This window comes from Lichenostomus cassidix, chromosome 14 (genome assembly GCF_008360975.1).
Source record: "Lichenostomus cassidix isolate B80296 chromosome 14, HeHo_3.0, whole genome shotgun sequence".
Taxonomy (NCBI): Eukaryota; Metazoa; Chordata; class Aves; order Passeriformes; family Meliphagidae; genus Lichenostomus; species Lichenostomus cassidix.
This window is the reverse complement of record NC_139495.1, coordinates 10,745,755-10,756,362: the sequence shown is the minus strand read 5'-3', so window position 1 is coordinate 10,756,362 and position 10,608 is coordinate 10,745,755. Positions and strand designations below refer to the sequence as shown.

General features: G+C 40.3%; 1 long non-coding RNA gene across 1 annotated transcript in view; it reads left to right on the top strand.

Annotated features, from left to right (window-relative positions):
* The first annotated feature begins 265 nt into the window (after window positions 1-265).
* The window catches only part of LOC146430854 (uncharacterized), a 73,736-nt gene continuing 63,393 nt past the window's right edge, over window positions 266-10,608 (top strand). Inside the window, exon 1 of the long non-coding RNA XR_014855239.1 lies at window positions 266-357. This is a non-coding gene — a long non-coding RNA (uncharacterized LOC146430854). The remainder of the gene's footprint in view (window positions 358-10,608) is intronic.

The following is a 10,608-nucleotide window of genomic DNA, read 5'->3' as shown; positions in this document are numbered from 1 at the left end:
TAAATCTCAAACAGGTCCTGACAGCTCTATTAATCATATAAAAGCCATGATTTTTGCTATGCATCCTCACAGAGAACTTTATGCATAAAGAATTGCCTGGTTTAGTCTGAATAGTCTGCAGAGAAGAAAAACAGCTCTGTGAGAATAACAGCCTTGAGAGAGCAGTGGAGCTGTGCTGATGGGCTGGAGCAGCAGGCTACTGACAATCAAGGAAAGCAGCAACAGGTGATCAGAGCATTCCCAGGTAATTTAGCACAGAGCTGCCATTGTAAAGGGCTCTTCAGCACAAATGGGATGTGCTGCTAAACAGGCACACCACTGAAAATTCAAAGCTGCTTCTGAAGTCCAGCAGACAAGGTAATGTCTGCTTTTTATCTCTGCACAGATTTCAAAAGACAAAAACAAGAAAAAAGGAAAAGGGAAAGTAAAGGGAGGTAATGTTATGACCAGATTCCAGGTTTGCCCTAACTGTTCTATAAATGCAAGAGCTAAGAGCTTTCTTCAGTTTTGGTGATTATTTTGTCCAACCTTTGAATTCACCCTATTGTAGTCTCTGGCAGCTTAGAATGGTTTCTGCAGAAATGGCTCTAGAAAAAAGAGTGTGCATATGTATAATCCTTGCTTTATGCAACAGGGTGGGACTTTGGTGAACACACTATCTGAGGACTTTTCCTTTCCATAAACAAATTCCTAGAATTTTCTGAGTTGGAAGAGCCCCATCAGGATCATCAAGTCCAACTCATTATCTTCAGTTCTGGGGTTTTCCTCCTTAGATGTGTCTTACAGAAATTCTCTTCTGTGGTTGTGTTGGATTTTGGGCGACTTGTCTCCCAGGATGTGCTACAGATGCTGTGAAACTGAATTCAAAGAAAAATAAACACTTAGAGGCTTTCTGGCATCAACCTAAAAGTGTTTAAAGGAAACTTTGACATTCCCATTTACCACCTTGTGTAATTGGGAACACGGTAAACCGTGTTGTTTGGTTCATTGATTGGAAAGAGTCTCCATTCTTGGTTACTCAGCTACTTCTATTGTTTAAGTATAAATCACAATCTGGTGGGAAATGCAACACTGTTGTTTGTATGTTATAGTTCCTTGTCTTTGAGTATAATTGCAATTATGTTCTGTAGTTATAGCAAATACTCTGAATGTATTACAAGGAGGCAGGAGGGAAGGAAAAACCTGCTGCATTGCAGTTCAGAGCCTATTCCCAATTCCTAATATAATTTACTGACAATGAATCCTGCGAATTATTCATAAAACAGCAGTGGGCCTCATTTAGCAACATGACAGGGCTGCATGTAATTAGAACTCTTTTAAAGTGGTTTTTTTCTTTCCCCCTATAGATCAATTGTCCCTGCTATAAATGTTGCTAAAATAAAACATAAGGTTTTTCACTGTAAAGTGCAGTGCAGCCATCTGGCTCAGCCTGGAAGTACCTGGTGAATGCTCCAGGTGATTCAGTCTCCAGGGACCTGCTCTGAATATTCTCCACTTCTTCTCAATGCACACAGCCTTGCAGAGACACCCCTGGAGCTGTGAGAGACCCAAGGTTCAGCTAAAGACTGGGCAGAACCATTGCAGGTCACCCATTGCATCCAAAGCACAGTCAGCAATCACAAGCTTTTATTTACTCATCTTAGTGTGAAGGGAATTGTAATTTCAGCAAATCAGGGCATTTCTCTACATTCCAAAGTATACCCTTCTGGGAGGTGTCTAGAAAAGCTTCTCAGCTATCACTTAAATTGCCACACTTTGGGCTTTGTGTGAAAGTTCTGTGACAGTTTTCCAAGGAATTGGAACCCAAAGCCGCAGAGATGGTACTCATTTACAGCCAGATATGTCTGAAATAACTGCTAAATATCAGTTGCCCATCTGAAGCCAACTACTTCATTGTCTGCTTAATGAAGAGAAGCTGCTATTTCATGGCCTTTCTACTGCAGAGTTTGAGTGTGAAATGCTTAAAAAAAAAAGTTAAACCCCATAAATCTCATCAAATACTCTTCTTAATGTTTAAAATCTTAATTCAAAACTTGCTGAAGTCAAGGGGGACCTGTCTGTTAACTTCAGTGGGGCTTAGATCAAGCTGTGAATGTTTGACTAATGGCTGTTATGTTCCATTTAGATAATTACCTCTTTCTTTATCCCTTTTCAGTTGTTCAAGTTTGCTTTGCCCCCAGCATTATTTTGCATGTCATTTGCTTCTCTCTGCTGCTTCTATGCCAGTGGCCAAACCATAAATGGGACTTATATTAGCTATGCAATTGTGTTTTCTGAGTATACATTGAATATTTATTCATGTTTGCAGATTACAAAACTAGCATATGTGTATTTGAATCAGCTAATACTACACAGACTTAGGAGGTCTTCTTGTTTAAAGGAAATTGTAGGTTAAAAGGGTGTGATATTAAAGGCCTTTTATGCCGAGTTCACAATTTCCTTTCTTAACCTTGTCAAACCTTTGGGAAACTGCTCAATCACATTGTTTTCCAAGACATGGGAAGTAAGGCTGTGTATCAGGTGGAAGGAGTGTATCTTTCCAACTGAAAGAGAGGAGGTTTGGATTAGATATTAAGAAAAAATTCTTTTAATGAGCAGGTGGTGAGGCCCTGGCACAGGGTGCCCAGAGAAGCTGTGGCTGCCCCTGGATCCGTGGCAGTGTCCAAGGGCAGGTTGGATGGGGCTTGGAGCACTCTGGGATGGTGGAAGGTGTATCTGCTCATGGCAGGGGGGGAATGAGATGATCTTTAAGGTCCTTTCTGAGCAAAACCATTCTGTGTATGTCTGGCTCTATGAGCTAATGGTGAGCAGCTGCTGAGAGCCAAATGATCAGGTGAGTCTAAGCCAAGAGTGTGGCATTTACTTCTGCAGGCTGTGGAGATTTATTCCTCTGATGACCAGATCCAGGCAGTCTCCAAAACAGGAAACACAATTTTAAAAGGAATGAGCCTGCCAAAGGACAGGTCCCTCATGGTTTTTGTTTCATAATTTGCACAAGGATATGTTGTTCTGTTGTACATTTAAAATAAAGCCTGGACCACACAAGACTCAATTTCCATACTTCATATAGTGGAAAGGGTAAACCACATGATTAAAAACTGAAAAGTTTGGTTTCTCACACAGCTTTCTCATAAACTAATCATATTTGGTGAAAATGGAATTGAAAGCAGCAATTCTCATTAGCAGTGCAAGTTTTCAGTTCATTAAGTCCTTAGAGAAATGTCTGGATATTGAAGAAGAGTTCCTACTGTTTCTTTGGGATCTCAACAGGTGCTTCCAAAACCCATTTGGAATTTTACAATAGTCCTGGAGGATAAGAAATTAGGGCACAGAGATATTTAAAGGGGCTGGGAGCTTCAGTGGGCCTCTCCTTGTGCATCCATTTCAGTGCTTCCATGGAATGGTGCAGCTGGGAGGAGAGGGAAGGCAGGAAAGCAGAGCACAGAAAAGAGGTAGAAAGAGGGAAGCAGATGAACAGAAACATGGTTATGGAGAAAGAGTAAATTAGAAGGAAGCAGTGCTCTATAAGGGACATTTGTTCATTGGAAAATATCTTGCAAAAATTCCAAGGAGGAAGGGGTTTTAACCAAGGAGTCTTTTTTGCCAGAATGGTGGAATCCCTGAGTGCAGCAGGGAGTCCTGTGAAGTGTTTTATCTGAAAGGCTAATGTCCTCTGGAATGAGGAAGTCTTACTTTCTCTCAAGCTGAAATATATAATTTGGGGACTGCCAAAAATTTTAGGAGAATTTTTCATGAAGACAGAGTATGTCCTAAAAAAAAAAGGGCTGGAAGTAAGTTTTCAAGCTATGAAAATTAAATTTATCCAAAACTTCCAGAACTATTAACGGATAGCGAAAGCAAACCTTCGCAAAGCAGCACCAGCTGGAAGCTCTTGGCCTGCTGAGACCCACACAGATCCTGCCCTGGGGTTTTAAAGCACTCCTGGCAGATGGGAACCCTGAATACCAGGGTGGATGGACCCCTGTTTGTGGCCTAAGGAACATTTCAAACAGGACACCTCAGCAAGAGAAACTGAAGCTGTAGGTCAGGCAAGGGTGTTTGCGTGAGATTCCTGATGATTTCTGAGTAGGAATGTCTTGCCTCTGTTCTGCTTATTGTAATCCAGAAATCTGCTCTGAACCATAAGAGATGCTAGCACGAAAATAAAATAGAGTGCAAGGAAAGAGAGTTTCTGGGGAGCCAGGGCAGTGGCAGACAAGTTCACTGCACTTAATTCCTGCTGTGCCTGCTCTGTTCTGCACTCCCAGGTAACAAATCACTGAGAGTAAGGAAAAGGCAGAACTGTGGCTCCCTTTCTTCCCTGCCTGCCCCTGGGGAATTTATTGGGCTATGAAAGGCATTTGGCTCTGGTGCTGGAGAGGTGACGTTAGAAATGACATTCCCTGAGCATGCCCAGGGATTATCCCTCTCCTCAGGCTGTGGCTAAGGGATAACCAGGAGGGAAATCAGCTGAAAGTGTGCCAAAGCTGCTGCATGGGGATGTCCACAGCAGCTTTTTCCCCAGCTGGGTGTCACTGCAGCACAGACTGAACAGTGGGCTGTGGGATGGGGAAGCACCCAGGGCTGGTGGCCACAGGGCACACAGACACACAGGACACTGTGGGCAATCTTCTAAAGCTGCTGTTTTTTCTCTGAGTCCTGGGAATTTTCTATATAAATTTCTCCTGCTAAGTTTTCAGGGAATTTCTGTTTATTTTGCATTCCTCTCTCAAAAGGACTGCGTGACTGCTGCAGATTTCCATGCTGCCAATGCATTCCTGCACTAAAAATAAGCAAAGTAAAGCATTTCAGGTCTTATTTTAAAGCTTTGACTTTTCAGTTCCAAATCAACCTATGGCATACAGATTCATGACCAATGTACTCTCCTTTATGGCCTCAGTCCAGCAAAGCACTTAAGCACATGCTTAATTTTAATTTTGAAGTAAATGGGGCAGTGAATCACATGCTCTAAATGAGGTTAAAATTAAAATTAACCATGTGTCTCTTCTTTCCTGGATGGGGGCTCAGAACACTATTTCCACTTCTTGCCAGCATTTCCATTACTGAGAAATACTCATTCTTCTCGCTTTTCACCTTCTATTTCTTCACTGCTCTTGAATAGTTTTCTTTGCCTCTTTATCAAATGGATCTAATTTCTGTGGAAACCTATAATATCAATTCAGCATACATAAAATGATAGCAAGATAGAATCCCAAGGCAAGCGCTCAGTGGAATTTTTTCTCTTTTGTATTTTTGAGATTCCTTCAGCTTATTCCCCATTCATAGATATATAGAAGAATTAAAAGGCAATTTGAAACAGCTCTTGCTGCCTCTTCTCATCAAAGAATTTTAAAATCATATTTGCCATATCAGAAATACCCTGGAGACTGGGAGGATTTGTGATGATTTGCAGTCATCTGATTAGAAGCAAAAAATCAGAAATTAATTTCAGTCACTTCTACACTCAGCATCTTTTGAAAGATGGAGATAAGGTGATCTCTTTGCTCTAGCTTATGCTGTAAATCATTCAGCTGCTGTGTATGAAAATGATCTCTCATCCCTTTTACTAGTAGGACACAAACTCTGGGATATCTATTAGAATAATAGGGTAATGTGCAGAAAGTGGAGGGAACAAGAGTCTAGTTGGGGTTTATTTTATTTTAAAATGTTATTCTGTGCAGGAAGGGCTGATTTCAGCTTCTGTAATTAGCCTGAAACTTTGGGCTCATTGATCTCTGAGGGAATGAGTGCACATGGATTATGGCAATAGTTAGAGCAAGGCAAAACAAGGTGTAATAAAAATATTGTCACCTTTATTGTAGATGTTCTACAGCTGCTGGTTTCCATTCTTTTCTCCCTGGGACAGCGTGACATGAATTCAATGAAAAGCTTTTCTTTTTCCCTTAATCTCTGCATTTCCTTACATGATTTAATCCTCATTCCCAGTTTCTTTTCCACACATAAGGGGGAAAAAATATCTCCTGTTAATATCAGGATTATGTTTTGTAGTACAGGTATTGTGAAATTTGTTTTCCATTTGAATTTTTATGAGCCTGATTCTCACCTGTTAGAGCTCCAAAAATGGGGTTAGTCCTTATCGTTTTGCATGAATAGGAAATCTTTGTGCTCCAGGAGATAATTCAGAACTTGCTCCAGCTGTTGTATGTGTTGCTAAATAATATTTTTTGGAACTTTTCATACTCCACTTTTATCTCTTTCATACTCCACTTTTATCTCTTTCATGGAGGACTTTAAATTTGGTAAATACATATTTATTACTTGGATCAACTCAGAGAAACATTACATTTCACTTTTGGTTGGCTTGAGTAATTTCTTAAGTCTACTTAGTGGTAACATTTTGAAAACATTTAAATTATGAATACATTCTAATACTCTTGACTAATGATTCATTTTGTATCCATTCTACTTGCTGTGTATTTCCCTTGGTGTTTAAATCTTCCACTTCAGCTAAACTGACATTGCTCAAACATTAGGTAAGGGCTGCTTACAAGAAAGGATAATTTATGGAGAATCCTAAAAGAGCCACCAGTAATACTTGAACTCAATGTGGGAATTCCTCTCTCTCTGAGTTATTGAGTGTACACAGTGTTTTGTGTGTCTCCCTTACATGCACAACATTTTGGACAAAGAATCTTTACCTTGAGGAGCACAGGAACTGTGCAAAGAGCAGGGAGAGATCTCAGTGCTCACCCTGGATTTGCAAACACTCAGAAAACCTTGTGGAACTCTTGTTGATTTAGAAATCTAAGGGAACTGAGGACTCCCAGCAAGTGCATCCAATCCCAAATGAACCATCCCTGGTCATTTTCTAGTGCAGACAAATTACTTTGGCAATGGCCTGGTCAGACAGAAAAGCTGCCTCAGTTTAGAATAAAGGATCATTTCTGTGCTGCTCTGGCCCACATGGACAGAAAGAGGAGAAGGATTCATTTCAAGGTGGTAGCTCTTATCCATAGTATAGGATTGCACTTAGGGAAGCCTTTTCCCCATCGTTCCCTTCCACTTCTTATTTTGTCTTCCTAAGGTTTCCCTCTTATTTAAAGACAGAGATAAAAGCTGGTGTGGCCAAATTAACCCCTCCTAACTCTATCTGGTACCTACTGGAGGCTGTTTCTACCTGCACAGAAACACCTCCCAATTCCTGGTGGATGCACACTCTGTACTTCTTTATTTTTATGACCAAAATAAGCCAAAGGAAGCTCATAAGTGCATGCCAGAAACACCACAGCACAGATTAAAGTCTTGGCTCTATTCAGTCAGTCCCACAGCCCAGGAGCTTAAGCTTGTGAATCCAATATCTGCCAAAACTTTGCTTTAGAGTGACAACCTCACCAATTATCTTTAGCATCCAAAACGTTCAGGTTTGTTGGTTTCAGTCTACTTCCCTTTGTTCCAATTACGTATGAAGAGAATAAGGAGATGTTTTTTCTTCCCTGTTTCTCGTCTTTGTAGTGTATTGATTGCTTTACACTTCCTTAGGAAGATCAATATTCCATTAGGAGCAGAGGAATAGCACTGTAGGAGAAACAAGCCTGGCTGTTGCCAAAATTGAAAGCTCAGCGTTGGAAGACAAAAGTTTTTTTTCCAGAAGTGGAATGAAAATCTTTTGGATAACTGAGCGAGTGATGGTGTGTTTCTACAGGCGTTGCTGTTATTGTCCAGAGAAATTGGTTTGCCCATCTCCACCAAATCTTCATTAAGGCAGGAAAAGCACCTGATAAATGTGCTAAAGGAAACAATTTATCAGGATAGCACCAAGCAGGCGTGCAAGAGAAGGATGGAATGATGTTCTGTTTAATTGCACTAGGTGCACAGAGAGCCACAGAGATGCTGTCACACCCAATGCCTTTTTTTCCTAAACCTTGTGTTTCTGTGCTGTGGTTCTGTTTCACTGCTCAGGCAAGTGAAACCAGAGCAGTTGGGCTTTCTCAGAAATTATTTCCCAGAGTTTTGGAAGGTGCATGTGGTGTTTTTCTTCTTTGATTTCCTTAATTGCATTTTCATAATGAATAGGAACCTGTATAATCATATAATGAGGCTTTGTAATTATGACAGGTAAAGGTATGATTAAAAATCTTTACAATATATTAGGAATAAATGCAGGTTTTCTTCTAGGACGATATTTTAAAAGATTAGCGGAGGTGTTATTTATGTTTGCAGGTTTGGAGTCAAATGGGAGGTACCTACTGATTTCCAGCACTCCACATATTTAGCAAAAAAAAATTAGTTTTGCATTCTGGAAATTTTCATTAATATTTCCAAGCCTCAGTAGAGCCCAGATTCCTCCCTGTACAGTTGCTGTATGATAGATGTGGGGAATCCTTAAGAAATTTCATTACTGAGACTCAGTTTCTCTGATGGTAAAAAAGTGGCATCTTTGGAATAACCTCAGAATTCTTCCAGATTATTATTTTAAAGTGTTTTTGTAAATATACATATCTAATTCAGTAAGAAACTCATTTTAGAATGCTTTTTTTTCCCTAAATGAGAATAAATTTCTGTAGAACTCATGCTTAAATCTGACAATGTAATTTTTTAACCCCCCCACCAAACCTTTATATTAGAAACAAAGGGCATTATGCACACATGGAACTTCCCTTTGCCAGTTGTGGGGAATGTTCTGGTAAAAACACCCCTTGCTCCCCAAACAGTTCTTTTAATTATAAATGTCAGAAAAACATTAATATCATGTGTTTAGGGTTTTGACTTCAGTTTTGACTTTTCTCCTCACATAGTATCAATGGGGATTGTGCAGATAAATCTCTGCACACTTAATGCCACGAAACTCTTCACTGTGCTTGAGGGGAAACCATGGGAAAGCAGAAAATTGTTACTCAAGGACAACATTTGAGATGGCCACGAGCCAATAGAGGAGAGGATGTAGTAAAGCCTGGAGAGTGGTGACTAACAGAGAACACAGTGATGCTGAGCAGAGCTGTCATTTCCAGTGACACCAAACCACTTCAAATGAAGGTGAATAGTGGGTTTTGGTCAAAATAACTTTTTTGCTACTATTTTTTAAAAAAGGCCACTGCTGACAGATACTGATGTGGATTGGTTAGTTTTCTCATTATTTCCAAGTTTGGTTTTGATTTTATTTTTTTTTTTTTTTTTGGTGAGAGAAGAATATTAGGATCTGCCTTCCTAATATACGGTGCTGAATTTTAGGATGAAGAGAACAGGAATGACAAATTTAGAGCAGGAATTTCTCACACTGTCAGGATTTCTCCTCCTACATGATTTTATCATGGTTAAGAACATTACCCTTCTCTGGCACCAGGAAATCTTGAGCATTTTTTAGTTCCCATTTGGGGGGACATTGGCCAGCCCCAAGGGGTGATGAGACAGCCCTGAGGACGTGAGGAGGATGGGATTAGGGTTTCCTACAGGATTCATGGAAGAGGTGAATTCATGGGTTGGTGCTCTTTGGGAAGCTTTTTATACTCTTATCTCTTTCATTGAGGACATATTTTTTAAATTTGGCAAATACATATTTATTCTTTGTGTCAGTTTGGAGAAACATTACATTTCAGTTTAAGGACAGGAGGAGGATGAGGTTAGGGTTCCATATAGGATTCATGGAAGGGGTGAATTCATGGGATCTTTGGGAAGGGAGCAGCTCCAGCCCTGGTTGTTTCCCAGTCTATAGATAATGGCAGTGACTGGTGCAATAGAACCCAAATTAGGGACTGGATGTGATTTGGGGGATGGAAGAAGGGAGGAACAGCATTTCTGAGTTGGTTGAAGGAAATCCAACATCTCCCAAGCCGGGCAGGAGCAGAGAGACAGATGCCACATTGAAATCAGCCCTGACTCACTGAAGCTGTTCCACCATGAAGGAAGGGTTTTGCAAAGCCACGAGGAGGGATTTACTCCAGCAGAAAGCTTTTCTTGGCAAATTGCTTGTGACAGAGCTTCCTCTCTGCTCTGTGGGCCTTTGGCACAAAGGTCCAAACTTTTGCCAAGTTCATCATTGAACCCTCCAACTTTTTTTTTTCCAAAGCAGTTAAGCTCCAACTTTAAAGTTCATTAACTGCTGTTTTTTTTCTTTTGCTTAGTATAAAGAGGAGAAGGAAATGCATTCAATAAGCTAAAACAAGTGGCATATGTGATGATTTTAAAAAAGCATTTTAAGAATCTCACTTGTTTTTAAGTGAAAACATAAAGTATACATCTTTCTCTTGCATCTCTTATATATTGGTTTTGTTAAAGGTGAAAAAGAAATATTATATCCACTCATTCAAGCACCAGCTGCTTGTTTACAAATCCTCTTCTTTTTTCCCATTTTTTTTCCTCTTTTTTTTCACAAATCCTCCTCTTTTTTCTCCTTTTTTCCCCTCAGAATGGGGAATTACTACCCTGATGTGAAATGTAGGATTATCCTCATTGCCTGCACCATGGAGGGCAAATCTTGGCTCTTGCTTTCATCCAGCTTCTCTCCTGATCTCTTGGTGTGGGGATGGAAAACCTCAGCCCTTTGGCTCAGCACCTCTTGGTTTGTGGGCAGAGTTCTCCCAGTCCTGAGAGCAAAACCAGTTTGCTGAGTTTTCAGCAGCGCTGAAGGCAGTGGTGCTTTCTGACATCATC